General features: G+C 50.0%; 1 long non-coding RNA gene across 1 annotated transcript; it reads left to right on the top strand.

Annotated features, from left to right (window-relative positions):
- Nucleotides 1–5,206: 5,206 nt before the first annotated feature.
- Nucleotides 5,207–23,445, top strand: LOC136794972 (uncharacterized). Its single transcript, XR_010842503.1, has 4 exons — nucleotides 5,207–5,640; nucleotides 11,384–11,511; nucleotides 19,748–19,894; nucleotides 21,156–23,445. It is a non-coding gene; the product is annotated as an uncharacterized lncRNA (long non-coding RNA).
- Nucleotides 23,446–24,556: the final 1,111 nt, after the last annotated feature.

The following is a 24,556-nucleotide window of genomic DNA, read 5'->3' as shown; positions in this document are numbered from 1 at the left end:
AGAGACTGAAGCACAGAGAAGTTAGGTAACTTCTCCGATGGTCACACAGCGAGCAAGGGGCAAAATCCAGGCCCATGTGATTCCAAAGGATGGCTTCTTCTCCTCCAAGGGTCGAGAGACCACTTGCGTTCATTTATTCAACATGTATTGACTGGGGACTTTTGCCTCCTCTGTGTTCTAGCAACTAAAGATACGGAGTGAACCAATCAGCCAGGTTCCTGCCCTCGCGGGGCTTTCACTGCTGGGCAAAGACACAAGTGAAAGTAAATCATTAAACAAACCGACAAAGTCAGGGAGTGATACTTCTCTGCAGAGAACGTTCAAAGTGTAACATAAGAGTGACTGGTGGCTTCTTTCACTGGATGGTCACCTTTTAACAGCTGGCATTTGAGGTGAGATTTGAATGACAAGAAGGTGCCAGCTGTCCCGAGATCAGGGAGAAGGACGCTCCACATGGAGGGGAGGGCAGGCGCAGAGGCCCCCAGCGATGAATGAACTGGTCACGTGCAAGTAACAGGAAGAGGGTCAGGGCTCTGGATTCAAGATGGCCACAAATTCTTTGCCAATTTCCCTCCCTTTCAATCTGGGTGCATCTTGTGACTTGCTTTGACCAGCAGAATGTGAACAAAGTGGCTGTGTTTTAGTTCTGGGTCTAGGATTCTGGCAATTTCCTATTTCACTCTCTTGAAGAAGCCCCAAGCCAACATGTACAGGGATCTAGCTACACTGTTGGAGAGACCACATGGAGAAAAGTAGATGCTCGGCTGGTCCCTAGCTGAGGAACCAGTCATGTGAGAGAGGAGTTCCAGCCCCAGTAGGAATCCCAGCTAAATGCAGCCACATGAGTAAGCCCAGCTGAAACGACAGACGAACAGAGATGAGCCTCCCAGCCGAGCCCAGCTAATCCACAGAATTGTTGAAAATAACCCATGGTTGCTGTTTTCAAGACACTAAGCTCCAGGGTGGTTGGATTTGCAGCAATAGATGATTAAAGCAGCCAAAGTGAGTGCAGTTAAGTGGGGCAAGGGGGATGGTAGAGAATAAAGCTGGAGGTCATTCTCCATCAAGGGCTAGATCAGGCAGGGTCTGTAAGCTAGGTAAGCAGTCGGGATTTCATTGAAAGTGCGATTGGGAACCGTCGGAAGAGGCATGACATGATCTGATGATTTATGTGTATTTTTAAGCTTATGCTGGCTGTTGTGTGATGAATGAATAGTGGGGTGGAGAGAATAAGAGAAGAAGCAAGGAGGTATCAGTTACATGGCCACGGTGGGAAGGCTGGGAAGAGATGATAGCAAACTGGACCAAGATGGGGGCAGTGGAAGTTCAGGGAACTGACTGATGCTGTGTTTTGGAGATAGAGTCAAAAACTGTTGCTAGGGGCTTCCCTGGTGGCGCAGTGGTTGAGAATCCGCCTGCCGATGCAGAGGACACGGGTTCGTGCCCCAGTCTGGGAAGATCCCACGTGCCTCGGAGCGGCTGGGCCCGTGAGCCATGGCCGCTGAGCCTGCGCGTCCGGAGCCTGTGCTCCGCAATGGGAGAGGCCACAACAGTGAGAGGCCCGTGTACCACAAAAAAAAAAAAAAAAAAAAAAACAAAAAACAAAAAACTGTTGCTAGATGGAGTGCCCTAGGACTGCGGAGTAGAAATGCTCGATCCTTGGCTTTGGGAACTCAGCTGATGGTCCACGGTCCACTGAGATGGAGAAGACTGGGGTATAGGAGCAGGTTTGGAGAAAAGACAACAAGAGTTTTCTTAACCATGGCAAGTAGAAATGTCACATGGACAGTCGACTACAAGGGTGTGGCATTCTAAGGCGAGGTCACTCCAGGAGGCCTTTGGAAGTCCTGGGAAAAGCATGGTATCTGAAGCCGCAGATCTAAAGAGAATGTTTAAATGGATGAGAAAAGGGGGGCTCTGGATTGAGCTTCACGGCACTCGACATTTGGAGATGAGAGGAGGGTGGGATTCAGTCACACAGGCAAAGAAGGAACAGCCAGTGAGATGGAAGGAAAACCCAGAGTCTCTGGGATCACGGAAGCCAGGAGAATACAGTTGTGAAAGGAAGGGTGGGATCAAATGAAGTCAAACAGGAACAGACATGAGCACTGGTTCACGAAACCAATGGAGGTCACTGGCGATCCATGAAGTCATTGGTGATTCAGAAGCAACCATCCAGAAGGATTATACGTTTCAGAGGATGATGGTGTAGAACAGAAATGAGCTCCCACTTGCCCCTAATCAATGCCATGAGAGTATTTAAACCTCTCAGTCTTTGAACAACACAGAGCGGAAATAAAAGAATCCTGAATTGGGTGAGTTTAAACTTTAATAGAAAGGGTTTTCCCACAGATGTCATTAGGAAAGATGAAGGTTCAAAGGCGAATACATAGAAATGAGTTCTAGGAACGGGGAAAAGAGATACGAAGTGCGTTAAACTAGAACGCAGAGCTCAAAGCCACGTGCCTGCTGCACCGCTTCCATCACTGTCACCGCCATCACAACTGTGGAGAGAGGAAGTCACCTTTAGTGGCAGTGCAGCATTTTTCAAGAGAGGCCCTTTTCTTTTCTTTTGCTCCCTTGGTGAGGAAGTGTGTTCCCACATCCAAAGTCAGGAAAGGGAGGCCCCGAGGGATTACACCCTTGTGACGGGGGGCACCTGCAGGCATAACACAGTGGAATTCCATTGGCTGATGGGAAGCCCTGCTGACAGTTCTTTTTTGTGACCAGAAAGGGGATGATAGAATTGGGGTAGGATGGCCTGGTGGAGTCCAAGAGTAAGAGAGGGCCCAGAACACCCCACTCGAAGTCCCTAGTCCTTGAGAGGTACAGGAGCTGGATTTCATATGTGCCCAGAGGCCCTAAAGCTGGCCGTGGAAGGCGGATGGGCGAGGACCCTACACGCAGAGGATGATGACAGAGTCAGCTGTGGCCAGATCCAGGAAGGAAGCCACAGCGCTCAGTGATGTGCTGGGAGACAAGCCCCTTGTAAGGCCAAGTGGGCAGGCAGCCTACAGAGCCTTGGGGCCACAACAGCGCTGGCCAATGGGAGAGAAGTCTGTGAGCTCATCAGTAAAGGCAGAAGGCCTGGCGGTGCCTCCTCTCCCTCCTGCTGCACCTCCCCCGCCAAGAGCCAAGGCAAGGAGGGGTGGGAGAGCAAAGGGTATGAGGGAACATCTTCCTCGCCCCTCCAGACCCTTAGAATCATAGTTCAGGCCTGACCCAGGGCAAGAGCAGGAAAAGGGCTTTCAATCCAAAACCAGGTTGAAGTTTTAAAAATGAACAGGATACAGTGTAAAGGAGCAAAACTGATGGCTTTAGTAAGGGAACTGGTACATTCTAGAATCCAGCTGGACTTCTAAGGATGCGTTTCCTGATGGAAAATGTCACGTGGCTGGACTGGGGACAATTATTAGAAACAATAAAGCCATTTCTTATTTATCTCGCCAATGAATGGAGACATTTGAAAAAATAGGTTACAATGGACTGAGGAGCGACCCTGTGCCAGGCACCGCCCAGGGCATTTTGCATGTTTTGCTCGTCTCATCCTTACACGCCCTGCACGGTGGGTGCTGTTGGTACGATTAGTATGGTTCGTATGGTTAGTACTCTTATGCCTGTTTTGCTGATAAGAAATTGAGGCTCACACTGAGGCCACATAACAGCTAAATGATAGGGTTAGGGTTAGGGTTCAAATCCAGGGTACTGTGACTGAAAAATCGAATATTTTAACTGGGACCCTGATTTCTTCAGAATGCCTCATTTAATCACAACAGCCAGAACCGGACCACAGTGCAATCAATGCATGTAGAATTACAGGCTGCAAGCTCAACCATGGAGGAATATTTCTCCATTTTCTTGACATCCAAAGTTAATTTCTTTGTCAGGTCCCTGAACCTGGAAGTGACAGAAACAAAATGACTCTCGTGTAGAAATTTCTCTTACTCTCTCCCAGGCTCAGTCCAAGCTCTGGGGCCCTCAGGAGTGCCAAGGTGTGAGAGGCAGAGGTGGACACAGTCTCCTTGAGGCTTCCACACCCTATTCGTGTTTCACCTGTCACCCTGAGACTTTCTCAGACCCTTTCTACCTAAACGCCCGATTGACCATCATTAGCCAATTGATCCCACGCTAAGCTGGGCATAGGAGCCCCTGGGCTCTCCCCTCATCTGTCCATAGAATGGCTAGGTACCCAGGCTCTGGAGTCAGATTAGTTTTGTGACTCTGGGAAAGTTACTTAACTGGCTGGTGCCTCAGTTTCCTTTTCTGTAAAACCAATGGTCTCACAGGATTGATACAGGATTTTTAAAAAGAGAAAGAATACTTGGCAGCAGTGCCTGGCACATCATAAATGCTTAACTGAAGTTAACTGTCCTTATTTGGGGGTGGGAGGGAGGAAAACGATGACTCGTATTAATCAAGTCTTTTTTTCTTAATGCTTGGACAGTAGCTTGGGAAATTATTCCCTGCGTTCTGTAGCATCCCTTCTTTCCCTAGGCAATATAGGCAAATTATCTGGCTTCCCCCAAATGGGGGAGTTTGGGGTTTGGGTGTGGTATTTCAAAATTCCACCCTGCCCAGTCAGAGGTGGACAGTTCTGGTTGAAACCCTATGAGCTGCCCTGCAATGCCCTTCCCCCGACACACACCCCCCTCACTCCCTCCAGCATCCCTCTCTCCCGGTTAGAATTCTCTGGCATCTAACTCTCCTGCAACAACTCAGTTTATCCTGCAGCCACATCCATTCTTTGGAGCCTTATCATGACCTTTGAAAATAAAGAAAAGCAGATTCGGTTCTTAGGTGCCATCCTTTTTTTTTTTTTTTTTAAACAAAAATTTTTGCACTGTGGACAATTTCAAACATATACAAAAGTGGATGGAACAGGACTTAGAACACCCATGCATACACCATCCTCAACTCATGGCCAATCTGGCTTCATCCATCCCTACCCATGTATTTTGAAGCAAATCTCAGGGATCATATTCCATTTGTAAATACCAGCGTGTGCTTCTAAAGATTTGGAACACTCTTTTAAAGAAACACATTACCATTATCAGAACTTAAAAAAAAAAAAAAAAAAAAACCAACAATGATTCTTTATCATCAAAAAGCCAACCAATGTTCAAATTTTTAGCAACATCCAATATAATCCATCAGGAGCGGGGCTGCTTCTCGCAAATTGTTTTAGGAAACAGCGCGAGGCTCTCCAGGAGAATAACTCCATCCCTCTGTTTCCTCCACAGACAGAAATGTCATAGCCAAACCCACTGCTGGCGGTGCCAAGAACTCCAAAAGACAACCACGTGTCAAATAACCATGGAGACCCGGTGAGAGAAGGAACTTCCTCCTTGCTCCGTTGTTTAGAAAGGGCAGCCGAAAAGCTGCTGAGCGCGGAGGGCGAAGGCACACGCTGCGTGCGGCTGCACACACCCCATGATGCGCACCGCGGCTCTCCTGCCGCATCAGAAGGGCCAGCAGGGGCTGGTGCAGCAGCTGTCGGTACCGGGGATGAGCACGTACGCCTTCGGGAGCTGGGCGGCCCTCAGCGCTGGAACAATTGCAATCGCCCTGTTCCTCGTTCCTTTCTTCTAATGGTTCAGCGGCAGCAGTTCTGAGCTGAATCCAGCGGAGAACTCATCTGAGGTATTTTGATGTATGATTGATTGATTGACTATTTTATCTGGTTCTCCTCGTGGTCATTTACATGACAAGCCTTGTGATATCTCTAACTGAAGGGCGGTTCCAACCCTGATTCCTTGAAGTGCCTGCAGTATTTAGAGGTGCAGCCTTCTAATGGCTTTCCTTTCGACACCTTACATAAATCAAGGCGCCGGTAAAGCAAGAATGGACTGATCCTATTTTTACTTTTAGAAAATGTGTGTACAGCAGTATTCCCACAGCCGATGCTCTGGTGCTCTGCCCCTGCTCCTCGGCCTTCCTGCTGCTGTGTCTCTCTGCCCTGGGCTTTTACTGGGCTGCAAGAGGTGGTCAGGCCTGGAGGCAGAGAGGCGGTACCCTCAGTATCCACCAGTGAGGGACCCCTGTTGAGGGATAAAAGCTCTGCAAGCGGGGTCAATATGAGGGGCGATCTACAGCACTGCCCAGAAGTCCCAAACCTTCCGGAGCCCCAGCTGGCCCCAGGGCTAACCCGTTCCTTGTCCGCTGCCCTCCCTTCCTATGTCATGGCCTCACCCCTCTAGCAGTGCTTCCTGGCATCCCTCCCATTACAGGGTGACATCACTGGGAAACCTCCCAGCCCCAGACAGAACAGGAGAGTTGATCACCTTGCCCCTCAAATAAATCACTCGTGCTCAAATCCTAGTCTCAGGCTTGGCTGCTGTGGTCCTCAATCCAAGGCAATCCACATGCAGAGAAGAGTCTGCAATGAGACATGAATCTTAACTGGGTGTCCTTTGGGAACAGAGCGCTCTGAAGTAGGGCAGTGGGGTAGTGCTGGGCTCCTTGGGCGTTTGGGGGTGGGAGTGAATGAGGATGGGTTTTTCGCCAAATCTGTATTTGATTTTTTATGAAAAACATATAGCATTTGTCTCTTTTTTTTAAATACACAATAAAAACTTGGGTTTTTAAAAACTAGTAGCAGATATGTGTTTTATAATTTTTAAAGGGTCATTGCCATTTACATTTTTTTTAAAGAAGGAAAGAAACTAGGGTTTTTTTGTTGTTGTTGTTGTTTTGTGGTACGCGGGCCTCTCACTGTTGTGGCCTCTCCCATTGCAGAGCACAGGCTCCGGACGCGCAGGCTCAGCGGCCCTGGCTCACGGGCCCAGCCGCTCCGCGGCATGTGGGATCTTCCCGGACCGGGGCACGAACCCGTGTCCCCTGCATCGGCAGGCGGATTCTCAACCACTGCGCCACCAGGGGAGCCCGAAACTAGGGTTTAAAAAAATTTTTTTATAATGACTTAGGGCAAGAGTTTTTTATTTTTTTTAAGCTTCTGAATCTTTCTGTGATGGAATCCCTACCTGGCTCCTCCAGTTACCACCAGATGCAAGTGGCACTGCTGTGACTAAAACAGGGTGCTGGGGCCTCCCCTGCCAGCCTTGCATTCTCTTCCCCTGCCTCAGGTAACCACTAGGTACTTCCTAAGAACCTTGAGGTTTTTGTTGCACCCAGTGTGAAAACCACTGTTATAGATTATTTAATGGCATGAAAAAATTATCGTTAACTTTTTACTTTAAAATGCATTCTGAAATGAAAAGAGCAGGTCAAAACCAGCACGAACAGTGCTCTCTTGATGTTTGTGGAGAAGAAAACCCCTGTATTCATGTACATTGAGAAAAGACTAGAAGGAAATATACCAAAGATATTCATGGCAGTTGTCTTGTGGGGGCTGGATCCCCAGTATTTTTTTTAGTCTGCTTTCTGTGTCAGTGCTATATTTCCTTTATCTTCTACGGCGAATATGAATTATGTTTTAGCAAAAAAAAATTAAATAAAAGCACAGCTCATGATCTTAAGGAGGTGAGAGAGTAGGAAAAATGATCCCAAAGTCACACACAGACAAGTAGCAGCATCCGGACCAGATTTTCATTGTTTTTAGGCACCGATCTGAAAAGCAGGGCCTTCCTCAGGTTAACAGGGTTTAGACACCGAAGGCTGCATAGCTCAAGTTATAGCCTGTCAATTCCATGCTCAGCCAAGCCTTTGATGTTTCTGATGATGATATATGAGTACTGTCCACAAAACAAGCAAAACAACGGGCTTTGCTCCTGCCTCCATTGTATGGAGTGGTTCAGGTTGGGAAGTGGGCGGCGCCTCCCACAAATATGGGTGCACTCGGGTCAGACTCTCAGCCACGGAGCCTTTGAAGGGAGATGGAAGCTTTGCCAGACCGGAAGCTACCCTAGAGAATTGGAGTGTTTAATTCAGCGGTTCCCCAACCTGGCAGCCCATCAGAATTACCTGGGGAGTTTCTTAAAAATGGGTTCCCAGGCCCACCCACTGATCCTCTGGTTCGGGAGGCCTGGACAGCACTCATCATCACCTGCATTTTTCACAGTCACGCTGGGGGATTCTCACGAGATGACTTCGTGAAGTTCACCCTCACTGCTGGGTTGTAAACTCTGGGAAACCTATATGCCCGTTGGTGGCTGTAACCTGGATACCGTCTGCACAGCCCCCGATACCCTGTAAATATTCAGGGAGGCAACTCTTTACGGAAGGCCCACTCTGTGCCTGACGTTTTGCTAAGTGGTTTCAACTCCCTTTGCCTTAATTACAGCTCGGAGGAAAGTATTCTTATATCCATTTTGTAGATGATGAGGCAGATTCAGAGAGACTAAGAAATTTGCCCAAGATCACTTAGGAAGAAAGAGAGGCTGCATTCAAATCCTGATCTGAGGGCCAAACTCTAGCTTATCCCACTCAGCCATGTCACTTCTAGAAAGTTCCATGACATTTCCTTTCTTTTCCTGGGAGAAAAACGGTACCAGAATTCTCCACTCACCTTCCTCACCTCTTACCTTCTACCTGTTCCTCTGTTCATCTACACACACAGACACACACACACACACACCCACAGACACACACACACCTTCTAAGTTTGACCTGCGTCTAAAAAAATAGCACTAGAACTCCACCCCAGGACATGCTATACAGAGTGTTATTCTCACAATTTTCTGACTTCCTGTCATAACACGTCTTTCCTAAGCTGGAGGAAACCAGTTATTCCTTGATCCCATTGTAATTCTCTTACTTATTTGAAAACAATTGTTGCCAACTGTCCTAAGCAATTTGACTATTCAAATTATAAGGTGTTTGATTATAGCTTCCCCATCCCCTCAAAGTTAGAAGGCTATGAAGGCTACAGGTTTCCTCCCCTACCTCCAAACTGGATGGTATGATACAGAGAGAGCCCATCTCAGCCTGAATTCCACCAGCAAGGAAACAGTTATTAGCGAGCAGGCATATCCACAGGCTCCACTCAACCCGTCCCGTGAGCCTGGGGACCCCTCAGCGATCTGCCCTTTTAGATACTTGGACAGCCTCTTTCAGGAAAAGTTCATTTGCGGCGGGTGTGACAATACCGTCAGTGCAGTATTTAGCTAACCCAGTCAGGCAGGTGATACAATCAACCCTTTAATATCTAGACTCAGGACTGACTGGAGTTCAGAGCTCAGGGCCTTTCCAAGAGAATGAGCAACTGGTCTCACTCAGTTCGTTTGCAGACAAGGCTGGTGCATCAGGAAATATCTCTAGCCATCTACCTTTCTCAAACCCCATTATTTTCATCAATGAAAAACCATTTGAGAAATCCATTATGCTAATGAACACACCCATGGGCGCCCGGCTAAGCCAGATAATTGAAGCACTTAGGGAAACTTCCTCTGGAGTACGGGGCTGTGATCTTTCAAATGTTAGATAACTGCCCCTACATTGTGGATGAAAGCACGCCCGCGCGCCCGCGCAAACACACGTAGGCACACGCGGCATATTATCTATGCTTTAGCTTCAGAAGTAAATTACAGACAACGTAGCCTAACTGCCACCATGCAATGAGAACTTACTGGATGCCAGGTACTGTGCTAAATGTTTGACCAGAAAGAAAACTGATCTCATTGAATCTTCACTGAGGAAACTGTGGCCCCAGGAAACGCAGTTAGGAAAGATGAGCTGGACTCGCACGTTGGCTGACTTGAAAGCTCTAAATCTCAACCAGGACACTGGTTGCCAGTGAGTTCTTCTAGGCCTCCCAGGAATTCCCCAGTCATCATCAACAATAATTTTTCACCGTTGGCTCAAAACTTTGAACGATAAATAAAAGCCCCATCTCCGCAAAGTATTGCGCAGCGTGACTTCTGAGCAAAAGCAGTCCTGAAGCGGGCTTAGGAACTCCTCTCCCAAGACAACCATGTTCCACATGCAGCCATGCAGGGCCGCCGGCTCTGAGAGACCCCAAGGCCAAGGGTGGCCAGAGTTTGAACATTGTCTGCTCCCTGTTAGGTCTCCGTGTGGATGCCCCTCTTCTGCCATCCTCTGCTTTGTGTCTGTATCTGAATTTATCAGCCACCCCGACAGGTCCATACAGAAGCCAAAGAAGAGGGCAGCCAGCCACAGCCCGGGAACACCCTCCCTCTCCTGTCTGGGAAGTACAAGGACCCCAGCTCCCCTGTAATCAACTACAGAGCTGTCAGGGAGTTTATGAAAGGAGAAGGGCCAGGGCAATGCGGGTGGTGAAACGTGGTCAAAATCTGGATACATTAAGAAGGGAGAGTGGAAAGAATGTGCTGATGGATCCAATGTAGGGTCTACAAGGAAGACAGGAGTCAAGGCTGACTTGAAGATTTTGGACCCGAGCCAAGAAGAAGCGAGTTGTAATGAACCAGATGGGGTAGAGTAGGAGGAGTAGGTTTGAGGGAACAGCTGAACACGTGAGGGTTAAGATGCTATTAGGGGACTTCCCTGGCGGTCCAGAGGTTAAGACTCTGTGCTTCCACTGCAGGGGGCATGGGTTCAATCCCTGGTCTGTGGACTAAGATCCCGCGTGCCGGGGGCTTCCCTGGTGGCGCAGTGGTTGAGAGTCCGCCTGCCGATGTGGGGGACGCGGGTTCGTGCCCCGGTCCGGGAAGATCCCACATGCCGCGGAGCGGCTGGGCCCGTGAGCCATGGCCGCTGAGCCTGCGCGTCCGGAGCCTGCGCTCCGCAACGGGAGAGGCCACAGCAGTGAGGGGCCCGCGTACCGTGCCGCACAGCACGGCCAAAAGAAAAGATGCATTAGGTAGCCAAGGTGTAGTCATTTTCAACTGCCATGTAACACATTTCCACACACTTAGCAGCCTGAAGCAACACCCACGAGCCCAGTTCTGTAGGTCGCAAGCCTAGCAGGTTGTCTGCTCAGGGTAGCAGAAAGCTGAGGTCCAGGTGTTTGCTGGGCTGGGTTCTTGTCTGAGGCTCTAAGGAAGAATTGAATTCCAAGGTCATTTCCTCATTGGGGGGATTCAATTCCATGCAGTTGTAGGCCTGAGGTCCCTGTCTCCTTGCTGGCTGTCAGCTGAGGGCCACTCTGAGCTTCTAGAAGCTGCCCACATTCCTTGTCGTGGGGCTTCCTTCATCTTCAAGCCACAAAGCCTGGGTCAAATCCTCCCGCTTTGCACCTCTCAATTGCCACCAGCCAGAGAAAACTCTGCCTTTAAAGGGTGCTTGTGATTAGATCAGGCCCAGGTGGATCATCTCCCTTTCTTAAGGTCAAGGGTATCTTGTAACATAACCTACTCATGGAAGTCAAGTCCATCGCATTCTCAGTCTCGGGGAGTGTACAGGGAGTGCGCCCTGGGGAAGTGTGGCGGAAACAGTGTCCTTCAGAAACTTCCAGGGCTGAAGGATGGAGCGGGAGGGGCAGGGGACGAGCCCATCTGGATCTCTTTAGCCTCTGGAACCTGGAGCAGTGAGGGAAGAAGGCCCAGCCCTTTGAAGCTGCCCCACAACGGTCCTGCTGGCCAGTCCTCCCACACGGGCCCCGAGGCGTCTTGGCTGCAGCATCCCTGTGTCTGGCAGGTGAGTCAACATTTGGCTTCTCTCCTGGGCTTTCTTGGAAAGGGCTATGTTCCAGGTTGGCAGCTGGGCTGACAGGCAAGGCGGAACGAGAAAAGGCAAGTTCCGGGGGCTTTGCCGCCAGGCAGGACACCTGGGCCTTCTCCCCCGCAGCCACTGAAAACTACAGCAGGAAATGTTACTGTCACTCCAGGGAAGCAGGAGGGATAGTAGAGCAGGGTGGTAAAACTCCAGGGCAATGCAGTCAGATGGGTAACTTAGCCTCTCAATTTCCCCATCCATAAAATGGGGATAATCATTAGTAGCTACTGCACTGGGCTTGTGACAGTTAAACAGCGTGGCATCTGTAAATCATTTAGCACTGTGACTGGAATACAGAAAGTACCAACAAAGCCCGCACGATGCATACAATTAACAGAAGGAGAAAGAACTGGCACAGTTCATCCAGATGGGATTAAAAAGGAGGAAATGGGGCTTCCCTGGTGGCGCAGTGGTTGAGAGTCCGCCTGCCGATGCAGGGGACGCGGGTTCGTGCCCCGGTCGAGGAGGATCTCGCATGCCGTGGAGCGGCTGGGCCCGTGAGCCATGGCCGCGGAGCCTGCGCGTCCGGAGCCTGTGCTCCGCAACGGGAGAGGCCGCGACAGTGAGAGGCCCGCGTACCGCAAAAAAAAAAAAATAATAATAATAAATAAAATAAAATTTAAAAAAATAAAAGAGGGAAAGGATCAGGCAAAGAGGCCAAGGGGATGGCCAACTTCCTTTACAAGAAACTCCCGTGATATTGGAATGCAAGTTTGTTGTTTCTATAAAGACCTTCCTTTGACTATAGGGACAGTTGCTAAACTTCAAGGCCTGAGGGATTTTGATTGGGCAATGCAGTAAATCTGGCTATGACGTTTCCAAGACCCCTGGGTAGCCAGATAGGGTTTCTACTCCCTGTAGAAATTCAGAAGGGAAGGGAGGGACAAGCAAGGGGCAGATTACTGTGTCGGTATGTTGCATGACACGTTTGGTTGCAAGGAATAGAAATTCAGCCAAGCTAGCAGGGTGGGGTAACATGTGAGGCATCAACCGTGGGTTCACCCAGCCCTTTCATACTCATCAAATTTCTCTGCTGCATCCAGAGGACTTTGTTCCCCATTTCCACCCCCAGTGTAACTCAGCAAGAAGTGAGGTTACTCCATGCGGAAACAAAGCAAAGACAGCTTACACTCAGGGCATCACAGTGAGAGGATGAAGGTCACAGCCTCCCCCGGTGGTGCACCAAGGAGCCGGGAATTCCTTGAGTTGACATCAAGGCTACTCTCTTATCTGGGAAGGCCCACCAAACCCCATCAGTCATCCAGTTTGCAGTGATGTGTCCCATGGATAACACCCTTCCCCCATTCAATGGCCAGGACAAAAGCCTCCCAGGACAGAAGGGCCCATGGAGACCACTGGACCCACTGAGACCAGACGGTAGAAGATCTCACTCCTGACCACGCTGGATAAGCTGGGACTAGTTTGGGATCCCCACTGAGTGGGAGATTTGACCATGCTTATTCTAAGGATGCAGCAGGCAATCCCATGGACACCCAACAATAGGAAATCAAGGTAGCCAGGCCCTGTCTGAAAGGCAGAGGCTGGTTGGCTCATGGATTGATACCTGGGTCAGGAGCTTACCTTTGATCCGGTTAGTGGTAAGGGGTGGGGTGCGTGGGTCCCTTGGCATAGGCATGGCTGCTTAGACCCCCTCTTTCTTCCAGTGGGGTTGTGGGTGACTAGATTCTCAGAGGAGAGACAGGGCTTGGCAGGCACCCCAAATGGGTCCACCACAACCCACCACAACCCAATTCAGATTTCACAAGTTCTCTCTGACACATCATTACAGAGTTCTTGAAATCTAATCTGTTCCAGAACATTCCCAAATGGACCAGGAAGGAACCCACACATCTTTGAATCTATCCCTCCCTTTCTTCCAGAATCAAATTTCCAGGGTTATTTTGAGACGAGCTATAGCGAAATGCCATTCTGCAAAACAAAGTCTCTTGTGGTTAAATAATTATCTCCCATTTATCTTTTCGACTCTCAGTTTTCATAGAGTAGGCTCATATATGGGGTACACCCATATGGGTATTTCTGGGACAACAGTATATCACAGAACAAGCCAATTAATGACAGGAGTGTTAATGGCCTTGACCCGGTTAACAGTAATGCCAGGGGCCACTTGCTGAGTCTTCAAGTCTTCATCGACTCAAATCCCACCTGTAACTTTCTGCTAGGTCTGGGAGTTCTGGCCTTCCTTACTCCACCAGATAGAAGCAGAGCCACAGGAGAGGCTGTAAATACTCTGTCAGGGCGTGAAGAATAACAACAATAAGGCATTCATATGAGGAGAGGAGGTTCATCCATCACGGTTTGTTTACCGTCTCAACAACCCAGTAGATTTGGTGTCGCTGGCTGTCTCTGCGTAAGGAAATCGACTGCAGTGAAAAGCATGTAAGCTTTGCAGTCACATGGGCCTCATTTCAAATCCTGCCCGAGGCCCTTCACTTCTCTGATGGGACAAACCAGTATGGCAGCTCTGGTTGGCCAGCGCCCATGCCCTGACCCGAGGTACAGAGCTTGAATGTCAACCTGTTTGTCTTATCCTCAGTTTTTCTTCTGAAAAATGGGGGAATACTACTACCTACTTCAGAGGATAATTGTGACGATCATATGAGACCACATACGTGAAAATACCTTGTGTCTCGTGGGTGTTTACTTCTTGCTCATTATAACTGACTTTTTCGAGGTTTGGGTTTGGACCAATCTTCTGTTAGGGTTTTTGAAAGCTTTCTCCTATTAAGTTTTCGTGACTGAACGGTGCAAAACAAAGAGAGGAAAGCCAGGCTTTCTTCATTCTTGTGAGAAAAAAGAATCTTTCTCAGGTAGGTCCTGCCTCAGATTTGAATCCCATCCTTTTTTCCAGACCCTTCCTTTACTGTGGCAAAGGCTTCTCACTGTCCCCTAATATCAGCCCTTCCTTAATTCCGTAAAAATATAATTTTCACACACACACCAAGTTTAAGCTGAACATATAGCCAACGAGAGACAGAGACCACATTCCGCACCATCCCTTGTAGCTAGACTTAGTCACCATGTGACTAAGTGACCATGTGACTAAGTTCTGACCAGTGGGATGTGAGAAGAAGTGAATGGTGCAATTACCAATTAGTGGAACTGACTGAGCTTCTCTTTCCCCTTTGCTATTAACTGGAAGGTGGACAGGGAACTAGTGAGCCAGCCCTGACCACATGGATGAAGACAACGCTCTGAGCAACAAGATAGAAGAAACCTGGGTCCCTGGACAACCTCAGGCAGCAGAGCCGTCCTGGACCATCCACCCACCTCCAGACTTTACCTAAAAGAGAAACACACTTCTGTCTGGTTACCAACACTGTCCTACAGGGTCTCTATAATACACCAATTCAACCTACTCCCTAACTAATACCTATCCTTGTGAGAACTCATCTTTGGAACTTGCCTTGAGCAAAAATGGTCTGGAGCCAAGATCAGCCATTAGGATGGATCAGACTTCCTAATCTGGCTGCTTGTAAACCGGATACAGCCCACAGACATGCTCTGGTTAGCTTCTACAGTATATTTAAAACATTTTAGGGCTTCCCTGGTGGCGCAGTGGTTGACAGTCCGCCTGCCGATGCAGGGGACACGGGTTCGTGCCCGGGTCTGGGAAGATCCCACATGCCGCGGAGCGGCTGGGCCCGTGAGCCGTGGCCGCTAAGCCTGCGCGTCCGGAGCCTGTGCTCCACAACGGGAGAGGCCGCAACAGTGAGAGGCCCGCGTACCGCAAAAAAAAAAACAAACATTTTAGGTTTGTTAGGAGTAGGGGAGGGAGGGAGGTCCAAGAGGGAGGGGATATAGGTATACATAGAGCTGATTCACTTCACGGTGCAGCAGAAACTAAGACAACATTGTAAAGCAATTATACTAAACAAAATAAATAAAAATAAAATAAAATTTAAGGTTTGCTGTCAACATTTACAAATTGAGAAATTTCACATAAAAATCGAAATGTCCAGCTTTTCTTGGGAAATCAGAAGGTCTAGCAACCCTGGGACCACATTCTTTCTCAGCAGAATTCAGCTGCAAGCATGCTTCAGCTCACCACGGTCAATGCCTGTTGCACCCTCGGGTCTTACTAGCTTGGGGTCCAATGGCCTGATTTCCAATCCCCAGAACCTGTGCTCCTTTGCCTGAGGGCTTTCTCTGGTCCCCTGGAGCCTACTCAGCCAGAAGGGCCAGAGAATTAAAGCTCTACCACCTGCCAAGAACCCCTAACCAACAACTGATGGAAGTTGATGTATAAATACCCCAGCTCCCTAGTCCTCCGATGGGCTAGCTGAAGGGCAGCTTTTACACTTGCTTCCAGAGTTTGAGTCCCAGCTGCCCATAGTGGCAGCTCACTCCCCAAGGCATCCGTTATTGACAGGCTGCCTTCCTTTCCCTGTCCTGGTTTCTAGTTCCCTCCCAATGTTTCCCAGGATCACCTTCCAAATAAACTAATCGCATCAAATCATACTCTCAGAGTCTGTTTCTGGGGCAGCCCAAGTCACCAGTCCCCTTAGTGTTCCACGTGACTGTTAGCATTTATCACCATGCTGCACTGTCATTTTTCTCGTGGTAGAGAAATATTTCTCTGTATTTGATCTCTATTAAAAATGAAAAGAAAAGGGGACAATAGTTCCAGAAGACAATGTGGTTTAGAAAAAAATAGGTGAGGGTATCTTTGTGGGAGTGAAGAATGTTACTGCATGTTTAACACGCAAATACAGGCCTGCTTAGTTCGCTGGTGTTATCAGCCTGACCTTCTGCTGTCCGTGCTGGTGACCCCTGGTTTACAGCACTGAAAACTCTTGTTAAAATTCAGGAGTCATTAACCCTTGACTTTGAACGAGGCTCTGAGATTAGCTAGGCAGCCATCTGGGAGCATACGGCGGGAAGAAGGAGGAAGATACACACGTTTCAGTGAGAGGAAGGACCAAAGACAATCTTGGCACTTGGGCCAGGCAAGGGAGCCCAAGGTGGCATCAGGGTAGGGAGCCTCAAGGGAGGTGAAGGAGGGCTTTTCCTGATCTTGTGACAATCTCTTACCCCACAGTATCCACGGGTCTCTGTGTCCACACCCTTCACGAGAGCTTGGCTCTCCTTAAGCCAACACAGCTTCTGGGTGTGTCTTTCTTGAACTGACAGTAATTCCTGGAGGGTGCAAGCTATACCTATTCTACTCGTATCCCCAGGGCCTGACACAGGGTTTGCCACATAGTGGGTGCCTAATAAAGGTTCATCTTAAATTTCTTTGGGCCGACTTGACTCTAGAGTGAGGGATCAGATTGCTGTGTAAGCCAGAGGGCGCTGTGGTTTAATGTTTGTTTCTCAGTTGGGGCGCTCAAAAGGGTATTGAGCTGTACACTGCAGTGATTAAGAGTGTACTAGCTGGGCCCACACCATTAAAAGCCAGGAACATGGGCTTTTTGGAAAACTAGCCATCTCCTACCTGGTTTGCAATCAACAGGTTTAAGAATGTGTGCTCTGGAGTCAGACTACTCAGGTTCAACTCCCAGCTCCCCCAGTTACTAGCTGTGTGACCTTGGGCAAGTCTCTTAACCTCTCTGTGCCTCCATAAAAAAATGAGAATTAAATGAGCCAGTGCATGTAAAGTGCTTTGCACTATGCTTGTACGGAGGAAACACTTAACACACGTCAGCTCCTATTGGCCCCGAATGAGGACAACAGGATCCTAATTAAAAAGAGAGCCAGAGTAGAAAATGATCTACAGGGATATGCAAGCCCTAGCGTTCCAAGCCCCCAAGCTAGACCTAAGACACAAAGAACCCACATGTTCCAGAGCAAGGTTCTGACCTTTCCCATGTTGGCATCCAGTGAAGTGATGGACCTCTTTTTAGAATAATGCTTTCAAATGCACAAAATAAAATACATGGAACTACAGAGAAAACCAGTTTATGTGGCTCTCAAAATATGAAACAAATTTATGATCTAGTAATACCGGTGCTACTTTATTAACATTAAAAAACAAGATCTAGCAGCAGATCTAATTATGACTGTAATCCTTACATGGAGATGAACATAAAATGTCATTTTCAGATAGCTGACAACTGTAGGGTGATATGAAAATATCTCTGATTCTGATGGATGACAAAGTCACAGGCACGACTAATACTGTGGGATTTGATGTGTACATTTTGAACAGGAAGAAATGCCAACTTTCACTTAGAGATTGGTGAATACAAAAAGCAACGCTCCCACCCAAGGTGAGAACCTCTTTCCTAAGGGAGCCACAAAGCAGCCAAAGCACATTCAGGCAGACGAAGCGATACCCAAACTGGCCCAACCACCATTCCTTCCTTCCTTCCTTCCCTCCAACCTGCACAAACAAACACGGGGATCTGAGCAGTGCTGTGAGTTCCGGGGGAGAGAGGTGAGTCTCCTTCTCTAAGTCAAGAAAGGAATGTTCTGGGAGAGGAGCTTAGAGACTAACGGGGCTTGCACGGGGAGCCAGGCATCTCCTTTCCTGGTTGGACCCTCGTGAGCAACAGGGATTTCAGACCGATTCTAGAAGGGTCAGGAGAGAGTTGGAGACAGTGAGGGAGAGAGAGGGATAGTCAACGCTTCCACCACTAAAAGGGATGGGGCAGGGAGTCTGCCTCAGGCAGAGAGAACCCCATAGGCTTCAGCCTCAACCAGGAAGGTGGCCCCCAGGCAAGAAGACCCCAGGAGCCGGTGGCCGGGGGGATTCTGCTGAGGGGGTGTCAGGAGAGGTCAAGCAGTGGTGGTTCTCCTACATCGGAGATCTGTGCATTGAGGGGACCTTCCCCACATCCCACCCTGCCCACGCGCACCCGGACGCGCTCCAAATGGACCCATTGGGAGCTCATCGCGCGGAGGGAGCACGCAGACAGCTGGTGCTGGCGGAGAGGTGACTCCTGCAGTTCCTGCTGAGTCAGAACAGGCGCCTTCCCTATCTCCGGACCCCTCTCCCTGTCTCAGCACCTGGTCCCATCGCAAACTCCAGGGAACACCCTTCACTTTGTCCTCTGCAGCCCAGAGGAGAGAGGAGGGAAGGGGGGAGGGGGAGCAGGAGGAGAGATCCCTAGAGTGGACCCAGCTCCCTCCTCACTGCAACCCCTCAGGCCAAGTCAAACCTGAGCAGGGCAGAGGGAGGTGACGAGGCTAGGACTTTTTCTTTTAATTAATTTATATTTATTTTTGGCTGCGTTAGGTCTTTGTTGCCGCGCGTGGGCGTGAGCGGGGGCTACTCTATTGCGGTGCGCGGGCTTCTCGTTGCGGTGGCTTCTTGTTGCGGAGCACGGGCTCTAGGCACACGGACTTCAGTAGTTGCGGTGCGTGGGCTCAGTAGTTGTGGTGTGTGGGCTCAGTAGGTGTGGCGCACGGGCTTAGTTGCTCCGCGGCACGTGGGACCTTCCCGGACCAGGGCTCGAACCCGTGTCCCCTGCACTGACAGGCAGATTCTTAACCACTGCGCCACCAGGGAAGCCCGAGGCTAGGATTTTAAACTGGACCCTTCTACATCCAACGTGAACAGGAACCTATGGGCTCCAGCCAAGGTGTCATTAAGGGACAAGAATTGCCTGGCTGAATGTCCTTTCCTACTGCGGACCCAAGGTCCCTCTGGTAGGGGCACCAACCACCTGAAGGCTGTCCCAAAGGCAGCAAAATGCCTTTATAATTAGAGGCTTTAAAAGAAGACAAAGAAATGAAAGAGTTCACAGCCCAAGAGAAAGTCCCAGCTCCCAGGCGTCGTGGACGTGTAACTGGCCGGAGTGAACATCTGTGTGCACAAGTCACGTGAGCTCTGATGGAAATTTCCACAGATGTTTCCCAAACTCCACCTCTAGCCCTACTCAGTTTCCTCCAGAGCCAAGAAAGGCCGCTTGGTTGCAAGGGCACAGAGAGAAAGGCAGGGAAGTTCGTGTTCTCAGGGACACCCCTCCAACAAAGGGGGTGGCAGCCAGCGGCTAAATGCTCAGCCTCCCCACCCTCCAGTGGGACAACACAAAGGTCCCTCCCATTCCTACAGTTCCCTGCAGGTCACCCAGTGGGTACCCAGAAGATGAGGTGGCCGTTCTGGGCCCTTCTCCCTTCCCTCTCTCGCCCTCCCTCACTCCCGCTTCCTGGATCACTTTCCAAATCAACTACTGTCTCCGTGCCCTTCTCTCAGGACCAGCTTTTGGAGGAGCCCGAATCAGGACAGTGATGCGATGGTCCCCACGGCTGAATAAGTCAGGCTTCCTTAGAGGGTCACCTGCACGGCTTTGGCGCCCCAAGAAGGAAGCTGGAGAGCAGCGATGGAGAGGAATCATGGCAGGTGAGGAAAATCATTGGGAAATTATAAAACTAAGTAGCGTTTAAAAAGCTGAAACCTGGCTGGGAAATCACCGGAAGAGCACAAATTGAAAAGTGTGCCCGCAACAGTTGAGAATCCGTCAAGTGCCCAGAGAGGACTTTGCGGAGAAAACAAAGCAGAGCGCGGTGTCAGGGCGACAGATTGGCCCAGTTGAGGACGGGGAGGCTGGGGAGGAGGAGCGAGTTATCGGGTGGCAGGGAGAGATGGGCCCAGACGGGAGGTGGGCAGGAGTCCCTGGGGTGCCTGTGTGCTCCATCCCCAATGTCAGATGACCCTAAAGGAGACATGGATGGATGAGACACTGAGTCTCAAAGGACCAAGAGGCGGGGAAAGGACCCTGCAGAGAGCTGTGTGTGTAACTGCCCCCTGCACCTGTGGGTACGTCACTTCATGGAGGTGAGCTTGGCGTTTCCTAAATGTGCGCTCCGTGGAATGCTGATTGTGTAAGAGTCTCTAGAAAAAAGAAGATAGGGGGGCTTCCCTGGTGGCGCAGTGGTTGAGAGTCCGCCTGCCGATGCAGGGGACGCAGGTTCGTGCCCCGGTCCGGGAAGATCCCACATGCCGCAGAGCGGCTGGGCCCGTAAGCCACGGCCGCTGAGCCTGCGCGTCCGGAGCCTGTGCTCCGCAACGGGAGAGGCCGCAGCAGTGAGAGGCCTGTGTACTGCCAAAAAAAAAAAAAAAAAAAAAAGGAAAAGAAAAAAGAAGATAGGGTGAGGGTTCCGTGGAGAGCCCCTCTTGGAGATTCTTTCCTTCGACCAGTGTCCATCCATCGCGTCTGTTCTGGGCTTGGCGCTGGGTACCAGGACCGCAGCAGCGGACGGTACAGGTGACGCCCCTGCCCCAGGAATGCCGAAGTCCTTTGGGGGAAACAAATATTAAATACCCAATGCACGGAGAGCGCTAGTCTAGGTGCTCGGCATGTACTACCTCATTGAATCCACACGACAACCTGTGAGGTCGTAACTACATCATCACTATTCTAGAGATGAGGAAACAGAGGCGCAGAAATGGTAGGTAAACGGGCCAAGGTGACAACACTGGTGAGACGTGACCCAAACCCAGACAGTGCAGCTCCCAAGTCTGCGCTCTGACCCACTACAGCGCGGTGCCCTTTATGTTACAGGATCTGACAAGTTCCACGGGTGGGACCCCAAGCAAAGGGAGAATGCACAGCCCTGGCGGGTGAGGGGAGGGGGCAGGAATTCACCTTCTCTTCCCATAGGTGCCCCGACTCACAGCAAATGGGTGATCCCCAAGGGATTCTAGCCTCCTTGGTACCTGGGTCAGAGGGAGGCGAGAGGCCCCCACCAAACTGTCTGCCCAGCGAGCCGTGGCACCGCCAGCCCAGCGTCGGGAGAGCTGCCGCCTTGCCCTGCGACGCCGTGGGATGGACACTGGACCCCAGCCCTCCCCCTCACCAGCGCCCAGGCCCACGCATGCATGCAGGTGGCAGAGCGTGACAGCAGACCAGTCCACCCCCAGTGAGAACCAGTGTCCGTCCTCAGCTCCGTGATCTGGGTGCCCTGGCGACGTGTCTCTGGGCAGGGCAGGGAGAGCCGGTAGGCAGCAGGAAAGAGAAACAGGCAGTCAAGAGCCCACCTTCAGGGTACAGTGAGAAGGGGGCTCCTGGGACTCGTGACGCCCACTGCCCGGCAAAAGCTCTATTGGCCCATCAGTCGTCACTTATAAAACACAACTTCAAAGATTAAAAAAAAAAAAAAAGGGTACAAATGAACTTGTTTGCAGCACAGAAATGGAGTCACGGACGTGGAGAACAGACTTGTTACCAGGGGAGAGGCAGGGTGGGGAGGGATAGATTGGGAGATTGGGCCCGACGTATCCACACACCTACACGTAAAATAGATAACTAATAAGAGCCTGCTGTAGAGCACAGGGAACTCTACTCGGTACTCTGTAATGAACGGCCTATATGGGAAAAGAATCTAAAAAAACAAAGAGTGGATATATGTCTATGGGTAACTGATTCACTTTGCTGTACACCTGAAACTAACACAACATTGTAAATCAACTGTACTCCAATACAAATTTCTTTTTAACGTATTAAGAATTTCAAGGGCTTCCCTGGTGGCGCAGTGGTCGAGGGTCCGCCTGCCGATGCAGGGGACACGGGTTCGTGCCCCGGTCCGGGAAGACCCCACGTGCCGCGGAGCGGCTGGGCCCGTGAGCCACGGCCGCTGAGCCTGCGCGTCCGGAGCCTGTGCTCCGCAACGGGAGAGGCCACAACAGTGAGAGGCCCGCGTACCGCAAAAAAATAATAATAAATTGAAAAATTTCAAGACAGCAATAATAGGGCCCTTCTGAGTTCGGGGCCCTGTGTGGCTGCCCTGGCAGCAAGCCCATGAAGCTGGCTGTGCCTGCCATCAAGGAAGGTGGGAAATGGCTGGAATTTGCTTAACACGGGAACCCACGCTCACTCCAGTACAGAACACCTTTGGGGGTTAACAGCCCATGCTGCTAGCGTCCCATGGACCCGCCTCTTGGCAATGCTACATCAGCTCATGCACACCAAGTAATATAGCCCTGTGAGTCAGGGAGGACCAGGATTTTCACCACTTTTATACCTTCGGCATATGAAGGTAGGTAAGAGGCTAGGGCTGGCTCTCAAAGCCAAACATCCAGCCTCTGGGTCCAGCACTTTCCCCTGTGATGTACCAACCTCCCCAACCCTGTGAGATGCTTTACACATCCCTTGTTTGTCACTCAGGAGAGGACTGTAATGCTGGCAGGTTGCCAGCCTGAAGCTACTGTTTATTAGGAAATCTCCAGACATGCCAGGAAATTACAGGGCAGCAAATTAGTTTACTCATTTCACTAGTTTATTTAAGGAGCTCTTTGCAAGCTCTGAAAAAAAAACTCTTTCAAGCACAAGTTGTTGGAAGGGGTGGTTTTTTTGGTGCCTCAAAGATGCCATGTTATCCTGAGCATCCAAAGGCCTCCTTGGTGAAGAGAAGTCCCATCAGACCAAGAAGAAACTTGAATGAAAGTTAAGAATACCACTGCTCCCCTCACAAGCGTGGCAGCCAACCTCTAAGATGGCTCCCAATGACCCCTGACCCCTGGTAGTCACATCCTTGTGTAGCCCCCTCCCACGCTGAATAGTGCTGAACTGTATAGTCAGAAGAATATTGCAGAAATGATGTCTGTGGCTTCCAAGACTAGGTCATAAAAGATATTGCACCTTCCATCTGCCTCTCTCTTGGATCACTCACTCTGAGGAAAGCCAGCTGTCATAGCCTGAGGACACTCCAGCAGCTCTGTGGAGAGGTTTATGTGGCCAGGACCTAAAGTCTCCTTCCAACAGCCATATGAGTGTGCCATCTTGGATGTGGATCCTCCAGGCCCAGTCAAGCCTTCAGCTGAAAGTAGCTCTCTGGCTGATGTCTTGCCTTCAGCCTCTTTAGAGACCTTGAGCTAGAACTACCCAGGAAATCTGTTGCGGCATCCCTGACCCACAGAAGCCATGTGATAATAAACCTCTGGTTGTTTTAAGCTACTAAGTTTGGGGCTCATTTGTTACACAGCAATAGATAACTAATACACTCTGTAAGAAAGGTAATGGGGAATCAGTTGCTATGGAGTAGGAGGGAGCTGGTCTTCTTAAATTAGATCTAAACACAGTTACAACCTTCAGGTCATTGTGTTCTGTTTCTGTCACCGACACTTCAAGAGAGCCCCAGGGGACAGAGGAGTCACAAGTTTTGGAGGGAGATGGGGAGGGAGGAAAGGGGAGCTTGAGTCACTACCTGAGGCTTTTACATCGGATCGTGAAGGTGGTGTATAACGCTTTGTGGGGTGATAGGAGACTACACACAGGAGGTGAAAAACAGCACACGCTCTAGTTATGCATTCTACAGCTGTGAATTGTGACCCAAACAGTAAGCCTCCATGGTGATTACTGAGCACTCTGCAAGGTGAGCACTTCACACTTGCTTTTGGCTCTCTACCTAAATTAACCCTCACAATAACCCAATGATGTGGTTCATTGGTCAGAACACATCCATTATGAGTGACAAAACCCAACTCACATTGGCTTACGCCTGAATGGGCACCGATGGGCTCACTAACGAAGCGCAAGGGGTGCTTTGGGCTTCAGGAACTGTTGCATCCAGGACGTCAAAATTTTTTTTACTCTCTCTCTCTCTCTCTTTCTCACTCCTCTCTTTCTTCCTCCTCTCCCTACCCCACTCAACTCCCTTACTTTTTTCCCGAGAAAATGGGACACCAGTAGGTCAAGTCTACGGTCTTATAGCTCGCAATCTAAAAGCAAGAAAGACCCTTTCCTCCAGCAGCCCCATATCAGATTCCACGGAGGTACTCTGACTGACCCTGCTTGGGTCCCTGAGACCAACCTCTGGGGACAGGGAGGCGGGGCCCAAGGGGCCTGGATTATGTGCCCGGAAGGTAAGTGGGGCTGACGAATCCCCCGTCCCCCCAGAACCACATGCAGTGGTAATTTCCTAATCAGAAAGGGGGTGATAGGCAGACAAAAACAACACGTTTATTACTATCAGTATCCTCGTGTTACAAACAAGGAAACAGGCTCAGAGAAGCTGCAAACCTGCCTGGGATCTCACAGCTGATAAACAGCAAAGCCAGATCTGT

Source organism: Kogia breviceps, chromosome 10 (genome assembly GCF_026419965.1).
Source record: "Kogia breviceps isolate mKogBre1 chromosome 10, mKogBre1 haplotype 1, whole genome shotgun sequence".
NCBI lineage: Eukaryota > Metazoa > Chordata > Mammalia > Artiodactyla > Physeteridae > Kogia > Kogia breviceps.
This window is presented reverse-complemented; position numbering and strand designations above follow the sequence as displayed.